The sequence below is a fragment of the Castor canadensis genome, chromosome 14, assembly GCF_047511655.1.
Source record: "Castor canadensis chromosome 14, mCasCan1.hap1v2, whole genome shotgun sequence".
Classification (NCBI taxonomy): domain Eukaryota; kingdom Metazoa; phylum Chordata; class Mammalia; order Rodentia; family Castoridae; genus Castor; species Castor canadensis.
Window position 1 is genome coordinate 58,885,370 of NC_133399.1, and position 27,197 is coordinate 58,912,566.

General features: G+C 46.2%; 1 long non-coding RNA gene across 1 annotated transcript; it reads left to right on the forward strand.

Annotated features, from left to right (window-relative positions):
* Positions 1 to 3,946: 3,946 nt before the first annotated feature.
* On the forward strand, positions 3,947 to 26,482 carry LOC141416867 (uncharacterized). The gene is made up of 3 exons (XR_012441438.1): positions 3,947 to 4,018; positions 4,336 to 4,385; positions 23,130 to 26,482. It is a non-coding gene; the product is annotated as an uncharacterized lncRNA (long non-coding RNA).
* The last annotated feature ends 715 nt before the right edge of the window (positions 26,483 to 27,197 follow it).

A 27,197-nucleotide genomic window follows, 5' to 3' on the forward strand; every position in this document is an offset into this window, starting at 1 on the left:
CCCCAACTATTTCTTAGACTCTGTCCTTGATCTACTGCTCTCCTTTTGGTACTTTTTCTCTCTGGAAGGTCTTTTTTGTTCTCAGTATTCCCTCCCTCCCTCCCTTTCTTCTCTTTTTTCGTGCGGGTATTGAACCCAGGGTTTTGTGCATGCTTGGCAGGTACTCTACCACTTGAGGCACACCCCCGAGCCCTCAATATTCTAATTATGTATTTTCCAAGTGCAGATTGTTACACATGAGCTACAGACTAGAATACCATCTTTGGATGTTGGATGGAGATGAATGAATCATGTCTAAAACTGAACACATGGTTCTCTTAAACATACTTTTTCCATTAGAGATTTCACCATTCACCTAACCATCTAAGGTAGATACTCAGACTCTATCTTTTTTCTTTAATTTTAAAGTGTGGGGGATGGAATCCAGGGCCTCATAAATGCTAGGCAGGTGCTCTACCACTGAGCCATGTACCACACACATCAGCCTCTATCTCAATCTGCCTCATTCAATTAGTCAGAAAGTTCTAATTATTCCTTGATCCTGTACCCTCATCTCTAAACAGTTCACAGCTTTATCACTTGGATTACTGTAATTTCCTTACCTCCACCTGTCCTTTAGCCTTAAATCAGTGCATTATGCACACTGTACCCCATATGTTTTTTTTTTTTTTTTTTTTTGCAATGGTGAGTATCAAGCTCAGGGCCTTGTGCATATTAGGCAAGTGCCCTACCAGTGAACTACATCCTTATCCTCCCACATGATCTTTGACTCTGCCTTTTCCACTTAAAAACACAATAATGGGATCCCTACAGGAAAATGTTCCAATCGCTTAGGTGAGCACATAAGATCTTTAATAATGTGATCTCCTGCCTATGCCTCCAGCTTTTATGATATGTTCTATTGGTTTCTTTTGTGTGTGTGTGTGTGTTTTGCCGTACCAGCTCTTTTTCATCTTTCAGGACCCTTCCAGATGTTTCCACAGCATCCTGTCCATTCTTCTCACAGAGTATTCATTATAGTATACAGGCCATGTGTTATTACCTCTCACAAGACTGTAAGTTCCTTGAGGTCAGAGGCTCTGTCTTATTCATCTTGGTACCATCTCTCAGGGTGTAGCATCACAAAATAGGTGCCCTTTAAAGTGCGAAAAATGATTTTAGTTCCTTTGGCTCATTCTATCCTAGTAAAAACCCTGAGAATATTGTCACTATAATAACCCCACTTTATGGATGAGAACATGTAGGTTAGAGTTACAGCACTTCCTTAAGACCTCCTGATTGCTAATCTTCCCCCCGTACATTTGTAAATTTAGAAAATGTGAATCTATCAGGACAGAAATTTAGCTTAATTTAACACACATTCATTGAAACAAGTTATAAGCCACAATTATAAGTGTGTCACCAGACTGAACTTTGAAATTACTATTGTCCTGTCAGCTCTGCCACTGCTTGCAAAAGTTAAAGGTTGGATATTGATAACCACAAGTTTCCACCAAAGACCACTGAGTTATCACATACTCCTAACCACCTAGGTGAGTTTCAGATGGGCTCCATCTGGTTTTGTTGCCTTGGGCTCATTATAATCTCATTAAAATGATAAAAAACAGCCACTGGTGCCATGACAGATCAGAATATGTCCAAATTAGGGAAGAACAGAGGTGGTGTCTTGATCTCTTCTCTATGAAGAGCCCTGATGACAGTATGTATGCATACAATACCCCACATAACCCACTCCTAGTAAAAACCCAGGCCTGCTCTGGGGGGTGTTTTTAGAATGTGATCTCCCCTTCTCTATTCATTGCCATTGAATAAAATTTCCTGCCTACTCCTAGAACTGTTTGGTTGTTTGTGAACAGTATTGTGTAGGAAAAGAACCTGCAGATTTGGTAACAAGTAATGAAAGCATTTTTAAATAGAAAAGAGACCACTGATACCTGTTGTTATGGTTTGCATCTAAAATGTCCCTCAAAAGCTCATATGCTGAAGGCTTGGTGCACAAGGTAGCAGTGTTTAGAGTCAGGCCTTTCAGACATGATTGGATCATGAGGTTCTGATATCATCAATGGATTAATCCATTATTGGATTCATAGCTTAATGGATTTTGGGGTGGGGGCTCTGTTGTAAAAGCTCTCTGTCTTTGCTTCCCATCTGCCATGAGGTGAGCAGCTTTGTTCTACCATGTGTTCCCTGTCATGAAATTCTACCTCATCATGGGCCTAGCAACAATGGAGTAAGTGACCATGGACTGAAGCCTCTGAACCATGAACCAAAATATTTATTTCCTCCTTGTAAGTTGAGTATTTTAGGTATTTTGTCACAATGTGGGAAGTTACTTCCCACATACTAGTTAAGGTTCTATGCCAGGGTTTTTCAACCTGTTGCCATTTTTAGGCTGGGTAAATATTATTTTCTCTTCTCTTCTCTCCTCTCCTCTCCTCTCCTCTCTCCTCTCCTCTCCCCTCCCCTCCCCCTCCCTCCTTTCCTCCTCTCCTCTTCTCCTTCCCTTTTCTTCCCTTCAATTCTTCCCTCCTTCTCTCTCTCCCTCTCTCCTTTCCTTCCATAGTGTGTGGGAGGGGTGATAGCCTATGCATTTCATGATGCTTAGCAACATCTATTTCTAGATGCTACTAGCAACTCCCTCCCACCCAGTTGTGACAACAAAATTTATCTCCAAACATTGCTAAATGTCCCCAGTGTGTGTGTGTGTGTGTGTGTGTGTGTGTGTGTGTTGACAATAGTGCTCCAGCTGAGAACCACTGTTGTGTAGATAGACTTAAAAACGGCTATGAACAAGAAGGCAGGCATCTGCAGGTTTCCCAAAGTATGACAAATGTACTAATGTTGTTTTGCATGGGCTAAGAACATTAGAGGAATCATGAATGGAGGGAGATGCTACGGGTGTTGGTGCATTGCAAGTCAGCTTTCCAGCTCTGTGACAATGTAAAGGAGGAAAGGCTGTGGTTTCAGAGGTTTTAGAGCATGGTTGCTCAGTCACATTGCTTTGGGTCTGTGGTGGCACAGTGCATCGTGGCAGGAATGTGTGATGTGGGAGACCTGTTTACCTCATGGCCTTTGGGAAGCAAAGAAAAAGAGGGAAGGGGCCAGGGTTGCAACATCCCTTTGAAAGGTATGCCCCTAGTGAGCTAACTTCCTCCCACTAGGCTCCACCTCCTGAAGGTTATATCACTTAACATCACCACAGGGTGGTCACCAAGCCTGCAATACATGGACTTTTGGGCAACACTAGAGATACAAGCCACAGCATAGAGTCCAGGAGGAATTCTGGAGGAAGATGGAAAGTGGGAGAGGGTGGGGCCCCACAGAAACCATGAGACTAGAGGATAGGAGAAGCGAGCAACTTTTGTGTAACATATGAAATATAGATCTTAGTTCATCCTATGGAGCTGAATTCCTAAGAGGGGGATCACTTGTTTCTTAGAAGATCAAACTTGGGGAGAGGCCGAGCTGTAAATCCTGGAGGCAAGGACTTTAATGCACTTAGAAATCAGGCCTGAAGCACCCATAATGTTTGTCAGTCCACATTTTAGTGTTCTTAAGTAAGAGTGCAGGGTGTGGGGGATGAAATATGGCAGGTATTTGATTTAAAAAGCCTGCACAGATTTAATGTCCTGATAAAATGAATTAAATCTTTTAAGGTTTTAATGAATCTAGTATGTGTTTCATAAATCAAGAACTCTGCTAAGCTGTCTCCTGGTTTAATAAGAGTAAACTAGGAAATTGCTCTGAGCAGAAGCAAAATACATTTATATCACATTGAAAAGTAATAGATTTTTAAGCTGAGGGGGTCTTTCTGGGCCTTTTAAGCTGTTTGCTTATTACATTGCACCAACTCCTTCAAATATTAAACCACAGGCAAACATGTGCTTAACCGTATCAAGATGTGAACTAGCAGAAAGGTAAATATTATTTGTAAAAGAGCAGAAAATAAAACCAGTATTTCCTCACCCTTAGACCTAGGACCAGGTTGATTTCTGCACTGAAACTTGGCTTTGTGCATGTAGGTTTAAGGTCTTTGGTTAAAAATCATTCTCTTTCTCTTTATGGTGCTGGGGGTGGAACGAGGACCTTGCATACGCTAAGAATGCACTCTACCACTGAACCACATCCCTGGCTTCAAAAATCTTTATTCAGTGTTGTTAAACCTCCTTTCCTAAATTCCCTCAGTTCTCCATCTGCACCATCTTAACATATTTTGAAGTGGTGAGGAAAACACTTCTTGAGTTTTACAGCTGACCATAGAGTGGCTTGCACTTCTTCCTTGTCTTAAACCCTTGGGTTGGAATGTTTATCTCTGTTCCTTTTCCTTCCTTCCAGTGCCACTGCTCAAACTTCTGCAGCCTCAGGAGGACAGGTGTCACATATAGGTATGGCCCCTACCCAGCTCCCTTTTTGAAGGGTGAGGCTCTGGGGTGAGATGGAGTTGGTGTTGGTGAGTGGTGGAGGGGGATGCGGTGTTGAAGGAATGAAGGGGGGTGGGGCTTGAACATTCCTGTGCACAAAAGCTGGCAGGGCTAGTGAGCTCTGCAGGGGAGGGAGCAGGCCCCATGCAGCTCAGTGTGGAGAAGCCTGTCCAACCTCATTAGCTGTCACGGGCAACAATACTGATCTGGCAATAAAGGCGATTCCAGACCTGTTGGTCATTAATCACCCGCCTGACAGTTGCGAATGGAAGTGGAAAAACCTCATCCCCCTCTCCCCTTCCCCTCCTCCCCTGGCCCAGAGCTGGAGTTTAGAGTTACCTCTGGAGAGATATGTGGTTCACTGTTGTGCTCTGGTCTCTTCTCCCTGGGATTTTCCAGGGGCCTTCTGCAGAATGGACAGGCTCAGGTTGGCCAGAGCCTGGCATACAGAGTCCTGCACAGGGACCAGGGGGCAGCAAGAAAGTCAAAGGAGGGGGCTTCCAGAGGGGGTGTCCTGTGCTTGCCTTGGCCCCTCTGGGATCCAGGGCCAGGCCTTGGCAAGCGTGAAATCCGGGAAGTTTGTCATCAGTGCTCCAGTCCATCTTTCCACACCCTCCGTCATTCCCTGGCACACCCCTCTCTCCCTCCTTCAGCCACTAAGTGCCAACATATTTCCCTTTATGTTCCTTTCCCCTGCCTTTCCTCCCCTAACCTTCATTCCCAAATAAGCAGATCTTGCTCTCTGGAAAACTTTTCATCTAGATCCTTTCTGCCAATGAAATCCATTCCTTTCCCAGAAGCCCTTGTGTTTTCAATGCCATCCTCATCGGGGGAACTTGGTTATTTGGTGTGAGAGGTGCAGGCAGCAGTGGGGGGACAGAGGTACACGTGGCCCTGAAACCAACTCATAGGAAGTGTAGCTTGGTTGCTGGGTCTGTCCTTTTGAGTTTTGTAACCAGAGAAAGGAGGGACCAGAGGGGAAAAGTGGGGAGCTGGAGAACACTTGCGGCCATTCTAGGAGGACACATAGCTTTTCAAGTTTTTGCAGGCTCTTCAATGCACTGCAGTCAAGTTACTGTTTAGAAGGAGGACATTGAACTTCTGCTCACTTTCATAGGGTGCAGAGAGAGGAGGAGTGTGAGAATGAGCCAGGAATTTCTGAAACAGTAGCCTCGATATAATTAACATACTTTTGACTCTTAGGATGGGGAGGCATAAGAGTAAACTGAGTTGCTAACACCCAGGGAAGAGGAGAAATTGCGACACACATTTTCAAATGGCTTAAAATATTCCTCTGCCTTCCTGAATCCTGTGGGTTCAGATTGACCCTGGCCTTGGGCACATTTGTTGATGCTGTCTGCTCTGACCTCTTGCTACTCATTATAGCATTAGGCAAAGGACAGAAGCTTCTGTCCACAGTTGATCCATCCAGACTCCTCTGACAGAGATAAATCCCCATGACAAACTAATAGGAACAAAATGGACAGGAAGGTGAGGACCAATTATAGTACTTTAGGCTTATTTTCCATTTTCTCACATGTCCCCTTTCCCTTGCCCTTATGTTTTCTCTCATCTATTGTTGTTCTTGACTCTAGATACATATTGCAATTACTTAGGGGAACTTTTAAAATATAGCGATGCCTGGGCACCATTCCCTGGTAGTCTCATAAAATTGGTTTCTGGTGGGACCCCACATGGAGATATATTTATTTTAAAAAGGTTTTTTTTCATGTGCTGGGGGTCAAACCCAGGGCCCCCCACATGCTAGGCATAAAAAATATTATTTTTTAATGAATAATGTCAAATCACATCATGGTATCTTTGTTTTTGAGGCTTACCTTGCCTGGAACACCTCCTTTTTTCCTCTGCCTATTAACCACTTGAATTAAGTGCCACTACCTACACAGTGCTTGACTCTATTCAAATGAGGGATGAAGCAAAAAAAAAAAAATGTGGCTCTTATCTGGGGAAATGTGCAGACACAGAAAATGTTTTTATTTAAACCCATTAGTGAGTGACCATAGGAGAAAACCAGAAGGGAGACTATGAATATGGCAACATCAGAAGGACCAGAAGACAAGCCACTGGGGCTCAGGGCCCTTCAGTGCTCTCCCTCCAGTAGATTTCAGCCAATCTTCATGGGTCTTTTCTATGACTGGCTAAGCCCTGGGCAAACAAAGGACAGATCCTGCAGACAAAGTACACAGCCACAGGGGGAGCTCTCCATGAGCTAAGAGGTCTTAACTACAAAATAAACAAGCAAGAAATCGAGGACAACATTAAAGTGGCAGGATGCAATGGGAAGAGAATCAAGAAGGAAAAAACCTAAATTAGCAGGTGCTTAGGAAAAAATACTAAAGACATAGGAAAAAATAAATGCTTTTTAGAATAAAAAGAATAAAGTCAAGAAAAAAAAATAAAGGCTAACTGGACTGATGAAAAGCACATATACCCAGGATCTCAGAAAAGAGAGAAGTAGCGAACAATCCAGGAAAAAGTTGCATGGAGGAAAGGGGCCTGAATTGAGTATCTGTGGATGGGTAGGGTTTGCATAAGGGGGCAAGGAGGGTTGAGGACTACACAGGCAGAAGGACACAGCACGAGCAAGTGAGTGTAGGCTGAAATGGTGGGGGTGTGTGCTAGGGTCAAGAAGAAGATATGCTTAATGAGATAAAAGGCTTAGCCCCTTCTTCATCCTGCACAAATCCCTTCCAGGTTCGCAGCAGTGTTGTGAGTTACACCTAGTCAAGTGTTGTTCACTTTCATGGGTATGCCTGTGGGTCTCTCAATCAGATTTGTAAGGAACGGATGGCAGGAGCCATACACCATGTGCATTGGGACCTGTCATGCAATGCACTGCAAATCAATTCAATTCAAGCCAATCCCACATATATTCATTGAGGGCCAGCTACATGGCAGTTCTAGGCTTTGAGGGTTCAACTAAATGGACAAAGATATTGGTCCTTCTGAGCTTAGATTGTCATAGATATAGATAACAGAAACACAATAGTTAACATATATGATATCTATAGTATAATAGACAAATTCTATAGTATAGTGGAAGGTGATAAGTAACCATGGAAAAAAGGAAGACCAGGGCCAGGCACTGGTGACTCACGCCTGTAATCCCAGCTACTCAGGAGGAAGAGATCAGGAGGATCATGGTTCAAAGCCAGCCCAGGCAAATAGTTTGTGAGACCCTATCTCAAAAATACCCAATGGGAAAAAGGGCTGGTGGAGTGTTTCAAGTGTTAGCGTGCCTGCTTAGCAAGTGTGAGGTCCTGAATTCAAACCCCAGCACCACACACACACACACACACACACACATGCACAAAGGGAAGAGCAGAGTAATGGGAATAAATATGTAAGTGGAGGTATGCAGATGTGTCTAGATGTGTGCATAATTAAGTGGGATGTATTAAGGTTTATTAATAAAGGTATTAATTACATAGAAAGTCTCATTGAGAAGATGAGATATGACCCAAGACTTGAAGAAAGTGAGGGAGTTGGTCAAGTGGATATCTAGAAGAGAAGTTTCCAGACAGGGGGCAGCTAGGGCAAAGGCCCTAAGGTGGAGCATACCTGGCATGTTTGAGAAATGGCAAGGAGGCTGTGTGGCTGGAGCCAAGTGACTGAAGGAGACTGTGGTGGGAGAGGAGTCAGAGGAGGAACGGGGAGCTGGATCATTATGGATCTCAGAAGCTGCTCTGGGGACTTTGCTTCTACTCTGAGTGACACGAGAGCCCTTGCAGGGTTTCAAACTGAAGAGTGACATGATCTGAGTTATGTTTTTAAAAGATCTCTTGGGCTGCTATGTTGAGAATAGATGATGGGGTTGGGAGGTGGGTGTAGGACCAGGGTGGAAGCAAGGGGATCTCTCATGAAGATGATTTTTTTGTGGGGGGGGGAGGTTGTTGAGGATGGAACCCAGTTGCATGCTAAGCATGTATTCTACTTCTGAGCTACATACCCAGCTATCAGCATGATTTTTACAGAACACAGGCAACTCCACGGGACAAGACGTACACAGCTCTCACACTGGAGGTTGCACATTCTTCTTACAGGCTCATTAGGGCTTCGTTAGAAGATACATATTATTAAATGTGTTGGTAGTGTAGTGGTAGTCACAGCTGCCTTCTAAGATACACATTATTTTGATTTTTGGCCGGATTGAATAAGCCTGATCATCCAGCTTATTTACCAGGCTTCAATAAATACTTCCCCTCCTATAGTTTGGGTCTGGAAGGTTCCCCAGAGATCCATGTGTTAGAGACTTGGTCATCAGCCTGCAGTGCTATTGAGAGGTGGCAGAAGCTTTAAGAGTTAGGACTTACTAGGAGGAAGTTGGTCTTTGGGGGTGTGCCTTTGGAGGATATATTGGAACCTCAGTCCTTCCGGTCTCTCTTTCTGCTTTCTGACTGCCATCAAGTAAGTAAGCCTCCTCTGCCAAGTGCTCTCACCATGAGAGGCTGTGCTACTACAAAGCAATAGGGACCACGGACTGAAACCTTTAAAACAGCCATAATAAACCTTCCTCCTTATAAGTTGATCTTCAGGTATTTTATCACAACAGTTGAAAGCTGACTAATCCCCTCCCCTCAATACGTAAAAGATTTGCCACTGACAATAGAGAAAATGACAGGCTTTGAAGATTGTTTCCAAAAAGTTTCAGAGTCTTGAGCAAGACAATGTAGTAAATAAGCATATATCCTTCCAAAGTGACCATTTGAATGGGGCAGTATTTATCTTGACACTAAATCCTCCTGTACTTATTAAGATGTGATTGGGTGACAGTGTTTCTTCAGTGATTCCTCCTGTTGGTGAGCCAGGCCTTGGCACCTAGATCACTCCGTAAGAACTTAGGGACTGGAATTAAGCCTTGGCATGTTGGTAAATTGCAAGGCAGTATTAAAAATTCCATTTGAATGTCCAAATCTGGTTAATTTTGAGGGGACACACTATTTTTGTTTTCCTCCAGAGAATTGACATGTGCATATTTAAGAGGTTCTTTACCTTGCTTCCCTAAGAAGCAAAGGTGACTACTTTTCTGTTAAGCTTCTTACAAGTTCATTTAAATGAAGGAGCAGCCAGGAGGGTAATCAGTCTGTCACCTGCAAACAGCATTATTGAGCGGTTTCTGTGGGGCTTAATCACTGAGGGAGTATACAAAAGAAGTAGAAACCTCCTTCCTTGCCCTCATGTCGCTCCCAATCTGGTGGGAAAAACAGAACCTCATGAAAACAATAGGCGACTTCCAGAGGCATTACAGGTGGGAAATAGGAGTCTCCTATTTCCAGGTGTTTCTGCATCTTCTTAAGTGGATCAGTGTCTCATAATAGCTGTGGTCACATTTAGTCCTTACAGTTATTCTCTGAAATAAAGTCACAGTGTCACAGATGAAAAGGACCTCAGAGATCAACCAATTCCCTCATTCTACAAGAAAAAAACCAGATATGGGAAGTACTTTGCCCTGGGTCACCTGGGTGGCAGAGCAGTGAAAATCAGAGCCCAGGGCTCTTGCTTCCAGTCTGTGTTCTTTTCTGCACTTTCAGAGTGGGGTGGTGGGGGATACAGGATCAAAGTCACAGGAGCATTTCATGAGGCTGGGGGAAGTGGAATTTGACAGGGGGAGAAAGAACAGGTGTCCAGTTGGAAGAACCCCTAATAGTGTGTGATTTCCAAGAGGAAAGTCCAAGGTGGGAAGCTGTGATGATTCATAGAGAGAGTTTGAAAGATCAGGTCACAGATCTAGAGTCACAGCTTTTAATTCTTAATTTCCGAGACCACACCTTCCCATAGGTAGAGAGGCTGGAGCAGTGCAATCAGGAAAGTTAGGAATGCTTAAGGGGAGGAAGGTTAGCAAGGAGTAATTACTCCAGGTGTGTCCCCGTCCCCGCCTCCCCCCAGTAATTAATCAAATTCCTTAGCGTGGAGCCCTTAGGTTTCAACTACTGAACTGGAACAAAGACCTGAGTCTGGGACACCCACAGGAGAAGTTGCCTGCCCCCACCTCTGCCCTGAGCTCCTTAGCTCAGAGGTTGGCTGAAATTTGCAAAGCCACCCAGTGTCTTCCTGAGGTAGCCAGGCCTGCCTACCTTTGTTCGTTCATTTGTTCGTTCCTTCTTTCCTTCCTTCCTCCCTCCCTCTTTCCCTCCCTCCCTCCCTCCCTCCTTCCTTCCTTCATTGGTTTGTTCATTCGTTCCTTCCTTCCCTCTTTCTCCTCCCTCCCTCCTTCCTGCGTTCCTCTCTCTCTCCTCCTTTCCTCTCTCCCTTCCTCCCTTCCTTTCTTCCTTCCTCTTTGAGACAGGGTCTTACAATGCAGGTTGGGCTGAAATTCACAATCAGAGCCTCAGCCTCTGGAGTGCTGGGTTTATAGGCACGCACCACAATAGTCAGCCTACAGGGATCCTTTCTAGAAGTAGTGGTACAGTAGGCATCTGTAAGGGGACTTCCAGGCATAGGATGGTCCTTGGACCAGGCTTGCTTTTCCGTGTGGCTTTTCAGCCAGTACTTCTCAACTATAATGTGCATTCTATTTCTTATGTGTGAAAATGCAGATGGAGTGTCATGGGTCTGGGCTGACGCCAGAGAGTCTGCATCCAACAGGCTCTCTGTAGTAATGTCGATGCTGAGAGTTTTAGGGCCATAGTTTGAGGCATAGGCCTTTAAGGAGGTAATTAGTATGTATTAATTTTCCCCAAACTGTCCCCTGGATAATGGCCTACCCAGTGTCTCCACTTGAACTCTTCCCATCTTTTAGACTCCCTTATATCCCTGCCTTTTTTGGGATGTTTTCAACCTCCAGCTGCTGGCCTCTCTGAACACCTGTGGTGCTTAACCGTCTGTGGTGCTCATGTGTCTGTTGGCATTCCATGTCTAGTCTGGGCTGCTTTTATATGTCCACTTGTTATCTCCCCAACTGGATGGCTGGCTACCTGCTTGTCACTCACTTCCTTCTGTCCTTGTAAGGCCCACCTACAACATTGGAGGTATAGCTAGTATTGCACCAGTACTGGTTCCTTGCTCACTTCCCCAGAGAATGTTTGCTGGGCCAATCTCTCTGCCCCTATTGCCTGGGACACTATTTCTAGAACAATAAGATAGATTCTGTTCATCTCCTGAGTTCCGGAATGGGGGTGACATAGTTCTTTCTTGGCAAAAGAGGAACTGCCCAGTGAGGCGGGCCAAGGCGCCATTGATCTGAGTCCAGTGAAAAGTGGCTTCTCAGGAGCCCTGGATCCAGGCCCACTTCTAGACAACTTCTTCTTTCAACTTCCTTTCATGTGTTTTAACTTCACAAACATGCCAGCTTCCAGCTGCCCTTCAGAGACAGCAACAGTGATGGTGGGGAGGAGGCCACAGCAGGGCTCCAGTGAAGGGGAGTTTCCGGGACTGAGGTTATAGTACAGGTGGGCAGATTCAGTCCCGTGGACCCTTGCACCAGCTGGCACACATGATAACCCAGCTGTGCATATTAAAATAGAGATGTCTACATAGGGCAAATTTACACCTTAGATGACTTGCCCCTTTCTTCTGCCCTTTTACCTCTCTATTCTGTCTCTCTGTCTGTCTCTGTCACACACACACACACACGCACGCACGCACGCACCAATACTTAACCAATTAAGTCCGTCGAGCACTATTTGCAGATGATGGTGTGGAATTGTGCTGGAGTTGTGTCCAGCCTCATTAAATGTCAGGATTAACAACACGGCACTTGGCAATCAAGGCTGCTCTGTGGCTGTTAGTCATTAATCACCATCTGACAGTCCTGAATTGGAAACGAGGAGCCTGTTCACATGTGCTCTGTGTACCTAGTTACCCTTTCGGTAATCAGTCTCGGAAAAGTTTTCTTTGACTCCCCGCCCAAGAGGGCCTCTGTCCTGGCAAGGGGCAGAGGGTCACTAGACTTTGCTCCCCTCTCCTCTTCCTCACTGGGAAAAGAAGCTGAGGTCCTTAAAAATACAGGAGAGGAGCATGTTGTTTTTGGCCTTCCCTTTCCCTCTTAGGCCTATTTTATGTAGCCTTGTTTTTATATTCTGGCCTGATGGCCAGGAAAATTCTTTTCCTTCTTGAAGAAATCCTGAAAGACAGGAGGGAGCTCAGTTCTGTTCCAAATGCTGCTGGGGTACGTTTGTGAAGTGCATCTTTCCCAAGCTGCTCAGGTGTGGACCTGGGCACAACTCATTTCAGGTATTGCTTCTAGCAGCTCGGCCTGAATTTCAGCAGGCTTTCTGGGTCCCTTTGCAGAATTAAAAGGTCTAGCCTTTGCTCTTGCCCTGGATTCTTGGGGGCTTGTGTAGCCCAACTTCCAGGTCCCCCCAGGGTGTTGATCTTGGAGCTGTCATTACAGAAAGCATGTCCTGATTCAGAACTTTCCCTTTGGGGTCCATTTGCAGAGCCTTTCTCAGCTTTCCTTCATTTATTCATTCATTGCATTTGAGAAATATCTACTGAATGTCTGTTACATGCCAGGCACAAATGGATACTGGATTTAGCAATCAATACACGGTCAAGGTCTCTGCCCTCAGGTTGCTGCTTTTAATGGGGGTTGGGGCAGTAAAATATCTGCTAGAGAATACTATATTGGGGCAGAGATAGGCTCTTGCCCTGGATTCTTGGGAGCATGTGCAGCCCAACTTCCAGGTGTTCCCCCCAGGGTGTTGATCCTGGAGCTGTCATTGCCAAAAGTATGTCCTGACTCAGAGCTTCCCTGACCTGGCTCCTTCTTGCCCCTCAATGGTCTTCAGACCCTGCCTCTGTTTACCTAAATGAGATTTCTAACACATCTGGTGAACATTGATATATTAACAGGGCTGTTTTCTCTCTCTAATCTGTTCACAGTTTTTTTTCTGGGACTTTATTCCCTACTTAACTCCAAAGACTTGACCTCTCAGCCACCACAGCACGTTGGTAGAGGAGGGAGGTCACTGACTACCCCTTTCTGTGGGTCTCCTCTGCTTGCCTCTAGTGCTTGCTGCTGCAGCCAGCATCCATTCTCAGAGCTACCTGGTCTAGACATGGTGGCTGACTAGAGAAAGGAATCTTTCTGGAACAATAGGTCACTGGGTGCTGGATAGGCAGTATGCATTTTCTCTCTCTTTCATGATCACTTTTCCTTTTGTCCCTTCTTTCATTCCCTGGGGCTCTTCCCTCAGCCTACTAATGACTTCAGTTCAAAGACACTGACAGATGTTCAGCCCTGTAGCAGTTCCAGTTAATGGAATATAGCAAGCACTTATAGATTATCTAACGTGCTGGGCAACTGGCCTAGGTATGGGGGACACGAAGACGAATAGAACCCTTCTTGCCTTGAAGGAGTTATGGTCCAGTGGAGGGAGATGAGAGGAACTCACATGGAAGATTACAGGGGAGATATGATAAAGAGTTAAAGATGCTTAGAGCAAAGGGAAGCCAAAATGGCTTGGGTGAAAATGAGAGCAGTGAATATGTGAAGAGGGCATAGGTGTCTTAGGAAGAAGGAATTACTCTCTGCATGAGGTTGATGTCTAGGGAACAGTGAGTTATCCTATGGGCTCCTGTGAAGGGTGCTGGTAGGGGCAGCAGAATGGTACACTGGAGACATCTGGGGCAAACTTGAAGGTAAAGGCTTGTCTATTAAGGCAATAGAGAGCCTGTGAAGGCCTAGGCTATTGTTTGATTCTGGAGTGTCTCTCAAAAACCTTTGTGTTAAAGGACTGGCCACCAGCTTGGTGCTTCTGGGTGGTGGTGGTGGAAACTTTAAGAAGAGGGGTCCAGTTGGAGGTTTTAGGTCATTGGAGGTGTGTCCTTCAAGGGGATTTTGGAACCTGGTCTCTTCCTTTTTTTTTTTTTGGTGGGACTGGGGTTTGAACTCTGGCTTTGAGTTTGCAAAGCAGGTGCTTTGCCATGTGAGCCACACTTCCAGCCCATTTTGCTCTGGTTATTTCGGAAATGTAATTTCACTAACTGTTTGCCCTGGCTGGCCTTGAACTTGAATCCTCCTGATCTCTGCTTTCAAGTAGGTAGGATTACAGCCACCAGCACCCAGCCTCTTTTCTTCTTCTGTCTGCTAGCTGTGAATTGAATGGCTTTGCTCTGCTTTGTGCTCCCCACCATGATATGCTACCTTGCCAAAGGCCCAAAAGCAACAGGGCCAACTGACTGTGGACTGAAACCTCTAAAACTATAAGCCAAAAACAAATCTTTCCTCTTTTTAAGTTAATTTTCTCAGGAATTTTTTACAGTAATAGCAACTGAGTAACTGAATCTATGATTTTCCAAAAGAAACATACTCTTGTATATTTCATTAAAAATTGTATTTCTAAAAGACAGAAGGCTAAGTTCCTCTCAAGTCTCACACTCCCAGGAAGAACCTTGTAATCATATGTTGATTTGTCTGATTGTTTGTTGTTTTTTGTCTCCCTAAGTAGCTCCCCAACCACAACTCCAGGAGCTAGAAAGCTGCTAGGCTCTTCCCCATGCTCTTCTGTCATGCACCAAGAGACCTTGTTCTGCCAGGTTCTGTCTCTGGCTCCCTGCTGCTCTTCCCTTGGTGTGCCTTGCCTAGGCTGTTTGGGGGTGCCCAGGAGCTGGGGCTGATTGGGCCATCAGAGGTCTCCTTTTTCCTCACAGCTCTTTGCATTTCTGGTTTTGTCAGGGCTTGCTGAGTGGAAAGGGACACCCCTCCATGACAGGGGGACTTGGCTGATGTTCAGGGGTGGCTGTCCTTGGCTTGATTCACTCTTCCCTCTTTACCTTGCCAATCCTGCTCAGCATTTGGATTTCACCTTCAATGTCATGTTCCTAAAGAGGCCTTCCCTGGACCTTAGTTGTAAACAAGGGTTCCTTGTGTTCTCTATAGCACTCTACATTTCCTTCATCACTACTACCACAATTCACATATATATTGCTCTGTTTAGTTTTTGTTTCCTTATTTGTCTGTCAGGTCCATGAAGGCAGGAGCTGCAGGTTTTTTAGCTCCCTGAAGTCTAGACCAGTGCTTGGTATGCAGCAGATGCTTAGGAAATGGTGCTGAGTGAAGGAGCTTGTGGACTTGGGTCCATCTGTGGCTGTGATGCTCTGGGAAACAGGAAGTGGGAAGAGGCAGGGGGCACTGAAGAGCTTAGAGCTGAGGCACCAGCAAAGGAGAAAAGCAAAAGCTGGGGTCGGGGTGGATGTGAGCTCACCAGCCTCTTCCTTTCCCTCTTACATCGTGGTCACCCTAGAGGGGGCCTTTTGGGGTATCCTCCACAGGAGGGTCCTCCTGCCTGCTAAAGAGCTGTCCCGTCCCAAATGTTTATAATGTTCCCTTTGAGAAACACTCTGAGATAAGAAAAGAAAAAATGAATTTGCTCTATCCTTTGGGGGTTTTAGACACTCCATGGCTTCTGTGCTTGAAGCTCCTGAGATCCAGGGGAGAAAGCAGAGAGTCCCACCCCTACCACTTGAGCCTGCAACATCCATCCAAGGAGAGCATGGGTCACGGTCCTCTGCAGTCCCTGCCAGCTGTCCCTTCGTGTCCCTCTACTCTGCAAAGCTATCCAGGAGGCCCTGCTCACTTGAGTGGGGCCTTCCTCAGCTGTGATGCTTAACTTTTTCCATATGCAGGAGCTGCTGGCAAAGATAGTGCCTTGTGCAGGAGGTGAGGGGCAGCTGGGGGTAGGTCAGAGGGCTGGTGGAAAGGACTTTTGGGGGTGCTGCCATGGGGTAAGTGCTGGGGGAGTCAGAGGCAACACGTTGTAGCCTGTAGGGAGGACGGCTGTTGGCACCAGGAGAAATCCATCCAGTGGAGCCAACCCTCATTAATCATCCGGGCGGCTGAACTGCCAGCTCCTTTCAAGATCTTTCAAGAAGGGTTTTCACCCAAAATAGAGTTGAAAATGTGCTGGGCCCTACTCAGAATCTCATCAGTCTGGGCATTATGGGAAGTGTCAGGCGGGCTGTGACAGACAAGGCCCACTCTGTTCAAGGGGTCCTGACTCCCACAGCCTGTCATATCAAGCGCCTGATCAAATTTGACAGCTTCATTTGTACCTACAGAATAGATAAAAGGGGCTGTTCATTGAAACAAATGGAGGGGAAGGGGTGGGGGAGGGAAGGGAGGTAAGAGTGAGAGGGAGCGTGTGTGTGTGTGTGTGTGTGTGTGTGTGTGTGTGTGTGTGTGTGTGTGTGTTGGAGGAGGAATGGCACTGGGGGAGGGCCGAGGGGGAGGTGCAATGAAGTGGCTTTCTAAGAGCTCCTCCCCAAGAAGGGTGTGGATTCAGGAGGAGACAGGTGCCTGTCAGAAGGGAATGGGGTGAAGGCCCCACCTGTCAGTGTGATCATCAAGAGGCTCCTGAGGTTCCCTCTGGATCCTGGCATTGTAACAGAGTCGGAAAGGTGGGCCCTGTGAGGAGGAGAGCCCAGGGTAGGCGACTGTGATGACCCTAGATGACACAGAGAGGAGAGTTGGCCCAGCCAGCTATGTGCCTTTCAATTCCAAGCCCCGAGCCCTTTTGCAAGGAGCTTCCTTTCCTGCTGCTGCAGTCCCTTAGTTACACCACCTCCCAGTGCTGAGCTGTCGCCTCTCTGTTGGCTGAGCTGCCTATGGCTGCACCTCTGTGAGTGGCCCTGAAGCCGTGGCTTCGGGTTGTCTTGTGCTCCACAAACAGAAGCTGGTTGGTGTGTGCTGGGGGTGACCCAGATTGCACTGCTCTGTGTTGGGCCTTGCTCAGGATGCCCCGCTCCTTCCTTCTTCGAGGGCTGAGGGATCAAAGGAATCCTTCCAACTCCCAGCATGCTCTGAGTGCCTTCCACTTTTCGTGACCCCCCTCATTTGTCGTTATCGTACTACATTATTATTATGTGTTTGTGCTGTTTGCCCTACTCCATTATAAGCAGTTTGGTGTGAGGCATCATATCATAAACATCTGTCCTCACTAATATTTGGTAAGTTCTCCAGAAAATTAAAAAAAAAATTTTTGAGACAGGGTTTTGCTCAGGCTGGCCTCTAAGTTGCGATCCTTCTACTCTTGAGTGCTGGGGTTACAGGCTTGCTCACCACACCCAGCTCCAGGAATATTTTTTGATTGGTGATTAGCATTCCACAAGTGAGTGCTCCTGGTAAGGCTCAGTTGTGACCATCAGGAGGGGAGCCTGAGATGAGGGGGCTTAAGGCTTCTTCCTGACCTTTGGTCTTTAGAGAAGAAGGCCAGAGTAAGGCTCCTTCTCACTGCCCTACCCACATGGAGCCTTTGGGAGATTTAGAAAAGGGCTGATCCAGCCCAGGTCCTGTCTCATGGGGAGCCAGAAAGCCCCTACTTGCTCCTTCGCCCGATGTGCTCATGTGGGCAATAGCCCCTTGTGTGGGAACACAGGTTTTTGTTATTAGAGGGACTTGGTAGGAACTCCTCTGCCCTGCTTACTGGCTGTGTCCTTAGGCAAAATGTGTCCAATGACAGGCTTGCCACAGATAATTGCTGCAGGGATGAAATGAAAGCTCATGTACAGTAGCTTAGCACAGTGCCTGGCACACAGCATGCACTCAATCAAAGGCTCATGTGTGGTCCCTATGGCCCAAACTTTTCCATTTGAACTTGGAGCACATTCTATTGACAACTCCTCTGTCAGTGATCATTGATCATTATTAATTGTATCAATCCTTACATTGAAGGTATGGCAGCATTGTTAGAGCCCAATCCATCAGAGATCCTGAGCCTTCCCATTGGGGGCTCCAATGGTCACACCCATGGTCACACCCATGGCTCTTTGCAAGGCACAAGAGGAGGAGGACTCAGTAGGTCATGGATGTCTGTAAACTGGGTCTCAAAGCCTGAGCCTTCGTCCCTACTCTTGGTGGAGCTCGCCTTGTCTGACTAGAACATTCCATCCTGTGAGGTCCCTGTGTTTCCTATGATTTAAATGACAACTTAGTTCAAGTAAATAGGGCTTGGTGGGTTTGAAAGAAGCAGGTGGAGGTAAGCTGGGGTAAGGGAGAAGGTGAGCTCTTTTAGATTCTGCCTCACCTATAGTGTGGCCTTCAGTAGTCACCAGGGGCCTTCAGCTCACCAGACCCAGTTTCCCTGTGAACATGGAGCATAGGGAGGGCAGGATGGAAGTGCCACACAACCCTTGGGTGGATTCACCTCCAGTTCTGTCCTCTGAGTACCAGAAAGCATCCAGCTTCCTGCCCTGCAGTTAGGAGGGGCTATGGGACCCATGCTGGTCAGAGGGTTATGAGCACAAGTGACAAATGCCATTTATGGCCTGAAGCATGCAATTATTTGTACAAGATCTTCCAGTGGTGGCTCCTCTATTGCCCTTCTGTCACTCAGTGTGGTGCGCTGTGATGTGTTGGCTTGGTAAAATTGAACCACAGTCCATAGTCACAGCAAAACAGTAATCTAGGTACTTATGTGAAACAATTTTGTAGACGTGACCAAAGTTCCCAACCAGTGGCCTTCAAGCTGATCAAGAGAGAGGTGATGTAGGGTGGGCCTGGCCTAACTTAGTCCTTTAAGAGAGACTTTAGGACTTCCTTAAACTTGGAGCCTCTACGTGGCTTGTGCCAGGAGACTTCCAGCCTGTTTGTGATCTTCACTTCCTGCCCGCTTGCCCACAGACTTCTGATCTGCTCGGTTAGCTGCCACAATTGTGTACACCAATGCCCTGTAAGAAATGCCTTCCTGTAGCATTACTGCTGCTTGTCCCGTCGAACCATGACTGATGGAGATGCTTGACAATCCATAATGGATATGTAGTGTGAGTGAAAAAAAGACCTTTGTTGTGTTAAACCACTGAGATTGGGGGTTAGAGTACCACCACAGAATCTAGCCTATTCTGACTGCCACAGTACATTATGCCTTTATTAGCATGTGCATCTATCTCCTCCTCAACTGTAAGCTCCTTGAGGCAAAGCCAGCACCTCCACATCTTTTGAATTCCCAGGGCAGATTATAGTAGTCATCCTTTTGCATCCAAGGCAAATGGGCTCCAGAGCCCCGCCTGGGTACCAAAACGCAGATGCTCATGACCCCTGAAGACAGACATCTTCACTTAGACTTTAAATCATCTCTAGATTACTCATAATACCCAATACAATGCAAATGCTGTATAAATAGTTGTTATGCTGTATTATTTAAGGAATAATGACAAGAAAAAAGTCTGCACGTGTTCAAGATAAATGCAATTCTTTCATTTATTTATTTTGGGCAGGGCTGGGGTTTGAACTTGGGGCTTTGTACTAGAAAAGCACATGGTCTACTGTTTATGCCACACCTCCAGTTCTCTTTGCTCTGGTTTTCTTGGAGATGGGGGTCTTGCGAATTATTTCTTCTAACCAAGATCCTTTTGATCTCAGCTTCCCAAGTAGCTAGGATTATTAGGCATGAGCCACTGACAAGAGGTCATAAATGCAATTCTTTTAAAACAATATTTTCCAGTCTGAGTTAGATGAATTTATGGAGATGGAACCCAGGAATACCGAGGGCTGACGGTACTTAGTATGTAGTGGACACTCTAAATGTTGACTGAATGAGTCAAACCCACCAAACCGACCAGCATCTTCATTTGAATTGTGAAATAGTTCCAACACACTCAGGCAGAGCTAAAAGTTTTGACAATACTGGGTTTTGAACTAAAGGCCTCATGCTTGCTAGGCAGATGCTCTACCATTTGAGCCACACTTCCAGCCTCTTTTTGCTTTAGTTACTTTTTGGATAGGGCCTCAAGTTTTCACCTGAGAGTGGCCTCAGGCTGCAGTCCTCCTACTGGTGCCTCCCAAGCCACCACACCTGGCCCTTGAGCTAAAAGTTTTGATGGTCAGGTCTCCTTATTCTATCTATCTGTAACCTCTAGTCTCATCAAGGTATGAAGTCTGAAGTCAATTGGCTAAGTGCAAAGTGTTTTATAGTCAGAAGCATACTCTCATCCTGGCTCCACAGCTCTTTTTCTTTTGTTTTGTTTTGAGACAGGGTCTCACTACATTGCCCATGATGGTCTGAAACTACTGGCACAAGCAATCCTCCTGCCTCAGCCTCCTGAGTACCTGGGACTACAGGTATATGCCACTGTCCCTGCTTCCATAGCTCTTTAACTGTGAGATCTTGGGGATTTACTTAACCTTTTCAAATTTCAGTTTCATCATAAAAGGAATTGGAAGTTTGGTGTAAGAATTAAATGTTTATGGCTGCATGTGGCTTGCCTAGCATGCATGAGCCCTGAATTTGATCCTGAGTACCTCAAATGAATCAAATGTCTAGCATATACTGTTATATTTAACTGTGTGGGCCTGACCTGTACTTCTGTATGTTTAGGGTACCCATACTAGAAGTTGTCAAAAATCAGAAGGAAAAGTACAGGTTATCACTTCCTGTATGGATCAAGCACAACCCATATATAACTCACACCATGCACACTTGCACTCTCCCAAGTACACACACCCAGGAGAGCAAATGGTATGTCGAGATACATACAACAGCATTTTCAAATTTCTGTTTCCATTCTAAAGTCTGGCTCTGATTTAAATTCCAAAAGAACCATTTTATCTTATGTTCCAAAGAGCTGCAGAGATGCCCAGTGCCCACTCAGAGCAAAGGTGGTTTGATGTTTATCTGCTTGATATTTCTTCTCCTTCCAGACCTATTCTCCAAAAACAATTGTCTGTAGGCTATGAAAAACTGGATTCTGTTTGCAGACATTGGCATAACCCCACAGGGTTCCCAAGTTATTTAAAATAATTTCTCACCTGCTTAAGCCTCTCATGTAGGCTCTGAAAAGCCTGCACCAGCCATTTCACCAAATTTAAAAAAAATCATAAAATTAAAAGAAAACCCTGGTAGTCATTCTCTTTGGTGGGGTGTGTTCTGAGTGAAAAATTCCACAGGATAATGTTTTTCTTGCACACCCCCTTCCCACTCTTTGCTCTTGATGTGAGTTCATGGCGCTTCTTTTACGGGATCATCTGCACTTTATCTTTCTTTACTTGGTGCTGGAGATGGAACCCAGGTCTATGTGTATACAAAGGACGTGGTTTACTCCTGAGACCTACCCTGAGCTCTGCTAGGAACTTTAGGATTGCACTTGATGAGGGCCAGTGACAGAGGGCCCTAACCAACTCCATCCATCCTGATGCTTCACTCTTTTGTGTGTGTGTGTGTGTGTGTGTGTGTGTGTGTGTGTGTATGTGGTACTAGGGCTTGAACTCAGGACTTACACCTTGAACCATTCCACCAACCTTTTTTGTGAAGAGTTTTTTGAGATAGGGTCTCTTGAACTATTTGTTTGGGCTGGCTTCAAACCATGATCCTCCTGCTCTCTGCCTCCTGAGTAGCTAGGATTACAGTTATGAGTCACCTGCACTAGTGATGCTTCACTCTTTAAATGTTTTACAAATTCATAGAAGCTGGGTGGGTGCCTGGAATCCCGGCTACTCTGATGACTGAGTCAGGAGGATCGCTTGATCTCAGGAGTTCTAGGCTAGTCTGGGCACATAGCAAAACCCTGTTTCTTTTTTCTTTTTTATTCATTTATTCACATGTGCATACATTGTTTGGGCCATTTCTTCCCCCTGTCCCCTGCCCCCTCCCTTTCTCCCCAACCCCCTCGCTTCCAGGCAAAATCTGTTCTGCCCTCTTCTCCAATTTTGTTGAAGAGAAGACATAAGCATAATAAGAAAGACAGCGTTTTTGCTAGTTTGAGATAAAGATAGCTTTACACAGAGATTCCTAGCATTGCTTCCATGCACAAGTGTGTTACAACCAGAATTGGTTCATCTCTACCTGACCTTTTCACTACTTTCCCATCATCTTCCCATATTGACCTCTGTCAGTCTAAGATTACTGTATTAGCTCCTCTACAGTGGGCACATCAAACACTTTCAAGTTTTTGGTTTCCTACCTTTCCCTATTCCTCCTGTATGTGTTCTCCCCTTAGTGTGTGACCCATGTCTAATAACATGACTGCATTTGTTTTAGGTGTAAAGTCCGCATATGAGGTAGAACATACGATTTTTGGTTTTCTGAGCCTGACTTCACATAAGATGATGTTCTCCAGTTGTATCCATTTACTTGCAAATGATAAGATTTCATTCTAGGCTAGCCTGGGCAAAATAGCAAAACCCTGTTTCTAAAAAAAAAAAAATTATAGAATATTCTAGTTGATTACAGGGCCCAACAATTTCATTTCAGAAATGGGAAAACAGGCTCAGAAAGACCAACTGACTTGTTTAAGGTCACATAGCAATTAGGTTTTAGAACCACAACAAAAATCCAGGTTCTCTGACTTCCATTGCAATTCACAAGTTGCATTCTGAAACAGGAAAAACATTCTTAACTTTCCAAAATAGTCCAAAAGTCCATCAGGTTACACTGATACCATTTGTCTCCATTCTGAAGCTTATAAGAAATGTGGTTACTTGTTTTTTTTCCTCAGCCTGTAGGTCCAATTTTTAAGAAAAAAATTTCCCAGTTCATTTGTGATCCAAAACTCAGTGACAGCTTTTCCTCTTATAGGCAGTGTTGATAATACTGGCGATATTCCACCACCCTAGAAAAACTTGGGAAGGTACTTTATTTGGGTAGTAATACAAACTCTTTCCATGTCTGGACTGGTGTGTGGAAGGCACAAGGAGGAGAGAATATGTAGACAGAAATTCGAATGTGTTGTTTACAGCTTTAGTTAAGCCTGCTCTAGAAATGGAAATTTTTGGCCCAGGGCTCAAGTTCAGCCTTCTCCTTCTCTCCACTACAGAGTGAAGGTCTCATCCATCTGCAGCCTTCAGAAAAGGACAGGCCTCACAGGACCTGGGAAGCCCCAGGTCCCCTCCACTAACCTCGGACTGCTCCCTCCTCTGGCTCCTGTGGCTCCACATCGATGGGCACAAGCAACACCTTATTAAGTCCTGCCCTGTCCCCCACTGTCTGCACGATCAGATTTGCAGACGGAGAGTGTGATTGCTCTCTGTGCCCTGGGTACAGCTTGCCTCCCTCAGTGAAACTGGCAGGAAGTTTACTGAGCTTTCTTCTGGATCTCATGGCATCCCACATTGTTCTGGGCACATCAAACTCTTTGCTTTGACATTAGACTGACCACCTGGAAATATAATCCCCAAATACTTAGAATTGCCATTTCAAGCTACTATTTCTGTGTTTTGATCATATCTCATTTGCTAAAACATGGAATGGACAAATGGAAAGAGGTAGATATCACTTTTGTGCACACCTTCCACACCCCCTGTCTAAAAGTTGAAACCAAGGGTTGGTGTATAACAGTGGCTGCATAGCCAGTTTGCTGGACTACAGGGGTTGCTTGGCTTCTGATCTTTTCCCTTCTTTGATTTGTCAGTTCCTTCCCTGCCTCTCCCTCTGCTTGGAGCCTTTCCTGTACTTTGACCTAGGGGCTGACTGCTGGTTTAAGGGGCTGGAGGAGAAATGTGGGCGCATGCTAGGGGTTACAATACAGCACACTTTGTCCAGGGGCCTTGGTGTGTCGCCACTGACCTTGGGATTGAGTGACTAGGAGGCAGTTTCCTTCCCTCTCTGGGCTGCAGGTTTTAATGTCTTCTTTGTTGCTCTCAGCCCCTGGAGACTGAACTGAAGGGAGAGACTTCAGGCTGCTCCCTCCCTTCGGGACAAAATGGTGCATGCTTTTCCTGTTTAAACAGGGCCCAGTTGTGAAGTGCCCTGACTTCGCACACACCAAGGCCCGGCAACGGCTGCAATAAATCAATAGGAAAATAGAAGCTGCCAGTTAGACTAAACAAGTGCATTTGCAAAGACGGCTAGCCCTCATTAATCACTCTGACAGTCCTAAAAACACATTTCCCCTTTAATGACTGTATTTGGATAATCAGTGCTTTTTCCTCCTCAGTCAGAGTTTGAGTAACAGACAGCTGGTGTTATTACAGCCATTGGGGAGGGAGTGCTGGGATTAGGGTCGAGGGAGAACCATCCACTGGAGGTCTCCGCAAAAGAAACGCAAGTGGGGTTGGCTGCAGGGCTGTTGTTAGGCAATAATGAGGGGGAGCTTTGTGCTGCCATTGATGGCTCCTGGGCAGCCATGTGCTAACTCCCCCCAAACCTCGACACCCACCTGCAATATGTGAATACAAAATCCTCATGTCAGGTTTTATGGGCTCTGGCAGATTTAACCCCGGTTGGGGAGGCAGGAGTTTCTCTGGCAGATGGGTAGATGTGATCTGGCTTTGTTTCTCTTAGGTGACTTTGGCTTTCAGGAGAAAGTTTGAAACCCAGCACATTCCTCTTTATAAATGATGTAACACATTAATGCACAACACATTATGAAAATGGTAATTCAAACCCACAGTGCTCCAAATTAAACCATACATTATCGGATGCACTCAACCATCTATTTTGCAAAAAGACAGAATGAATGAAATCAAATCAAACAGAAAACTGGAGTGCAGCTTCCCCTACAGAATGATTAATAAAGAGCAGAGCCTCAGGATTATTGTAAGATGAATTCCACTGTAACCCAGACATGCACCAGGAGGGAGTTAGTTCTTATCCTGAGAGATGCAAGCATATCAAGGCAATCCTGGCTGAAGGGTCCCACCTCTTCCTGGGGGCTGTGGACTTCTTAGGACACAGACTTGAAAGTGAATGGCTGGGAAGACTAAAAACACCATCCAATTCCGTTTGAGTCAAGCATATCTGAAGGTAAGTCTTTCCTTCCTTCTCCTCTTCATCTCCTCTCCCTGCTGCCCACAAGTCCACAAAAATAACCCAGTCAGAGGTGTGAAAACAGGAGGTAGAGCCAGGAACGTCCAGCGTCTCAAGTTCCAGCTTTGTGGCTTCCACCCTGGTGCCTAGAGAACATAGGCCCCATTTCTGGCCCCTGGGAGAGGTTAGGAGAAAGAGAGGGAGGAGGGCTGTGGAGAGAAGAAAGCTGAGAAATAGAAGGTGGAGGTGATTTTCAAAGAAAAGAGTTGCTGGATGGATTAATTATGCAAATAAAGAGTTGTTGGGGAAGTACCTTTATTAAAATGACAACTTTGGTTAATGGGAATTAAGCTATTGAAAGTAACAAACTATCCACCAGCTAATTAAAAAGAAGCCACATTTCTTAGGAATGTCTCCAATTTGTTTCCGGGTAAGAAGGAGGACACCCCAGACTACATTACCTGCCCTTTGGCATCAGCATGGATAGTTGCTGTAAACTTAGTCCAGCCGGGCCTAAAATACTTTCCCAGTCTCCAAGGATTGTCAAAACATTTTACAGGGGGAACCCAATAGTTTAGAGTTTTCTAGCCTGCTTTCTCACACCTAAGGTGCAAACCAAGCAGCTAGCAGAAAGGTCTCTTGACGAGAGAGAATTTGCTACTCATGGGACATACTGTCTCTTCCCAACAAGAGAAGCCCTTCTGCCCTTAGGAGAGGTCTGAAGACCAGGAAGTGTAAAAAAGGAAAAGTTCAAGTCCCCCTGCAGAGGGAGCAGTTCCCATCCTTTTAACCTGCATTGAAAAAGAAACAGAAAAGGTTGTCTGCAGAAAAGAGGGGGGACTTGAGTAAAAAGAAAGATGGGAAAAAAATTATAAACAGCAAACAAAACAGCAAGACACAAGAAAATACCTCTGCAGTTAGTTCTGTAAAAGAGTTAGGGACAGTGCTGAGATCCAAGTGAAACCCTAGGCTGGTCTCTGGGCGACTTTCCCAACCTATTCAGCCTCTCCCCTACTCGGGGTCCTGCCGGAGCCTCGTGACGCCGGCAGCCCAGGCTCCTTTCCCCGGGACCTGGACAGGATCTTGGGGATGGTCAGCATCGACACTGCCAAAGAATCCCGAGGTTCTGTTGAGTGAGGGAGGAATTCTGCTTAGATACAAAGATTTGGTGTCGCACTTTATGCGGAGGTCCCGCGGCGTTCCAAGGGGAGAACCCAGCAGTCCTCGGGTGAAGGCGCAGAGACCCGCCCTGATTCTGTGGATGCCTGAAACAGAGGCAGGGGAGCACCTCCAACCCCGCACTTGCCCAGTGGCTACCGACGTGCCAGAAGCTCCAAGTCCAAGGAGACCAGCCACCTGATAAGTCGTTAAGCAAAGCCCAACGGCACCGACCGACCCCGGAGCTGCGCTGCGCCCACCTGGAGCCGGGGGCGTGGGAGGCGGCGCGCGCTTCAGGCGGCGGCGCGCGGGGGCGCGCAGCGGGGTCCCAGCCTGGAGTGGAGGGAGGGCGTCGCCACGAGAGCAGGATGAGGCCTTGTGTCCCCAACCCTCGCTGCGGGACCGCGATTCCGCGCAGTGGGCAAGAGCCCGGGACAAATACCCCAATAAATGACACCCCGACTGTCGAGATATAGTAGCCAGTGTGAGTCGTCGAGCTTAAGAAAGGAGAGCCAGGCCGTGGAACCTGGCTTTAAGGTCCCAAGTAATCGCCACGCTTTTTCAGCAAAACCCCAACCCGGTTCCGAGAAATTTTCAGAGTCGCGGATAGCCCAGTGCTGGGGTGTGACTAAGCCTCGAGAAATAACCCTCTCAGCAGGTGATTTACTTTGTGATCAGGTAAGAAACGATCACTCCTTCCCCCGCCCCCCTCCGCCCCCCAAAAAAAGCAGCAAGCAGAATCCTCCACATTCAGGAGTGGGCGGGCGCCGAAGGTGCTCTCAAGGCTGGAGCCCGTCGAGGCTTCTCTGTGCCTGTTGCTCGTCTTCCTGCCACCAGGTGGCGCCAGAGGCACGTCATCTCGGCCGCGGTCCCGCCGGGCTTGGGACAGTGCTAGGTGTGTCTCTGCTTGAGCTCACCGTCACAGTTCCCTTCCCAGCCCCTTGCATCGCCAATTTGGGTCCAGAGGAAGACGCACCTT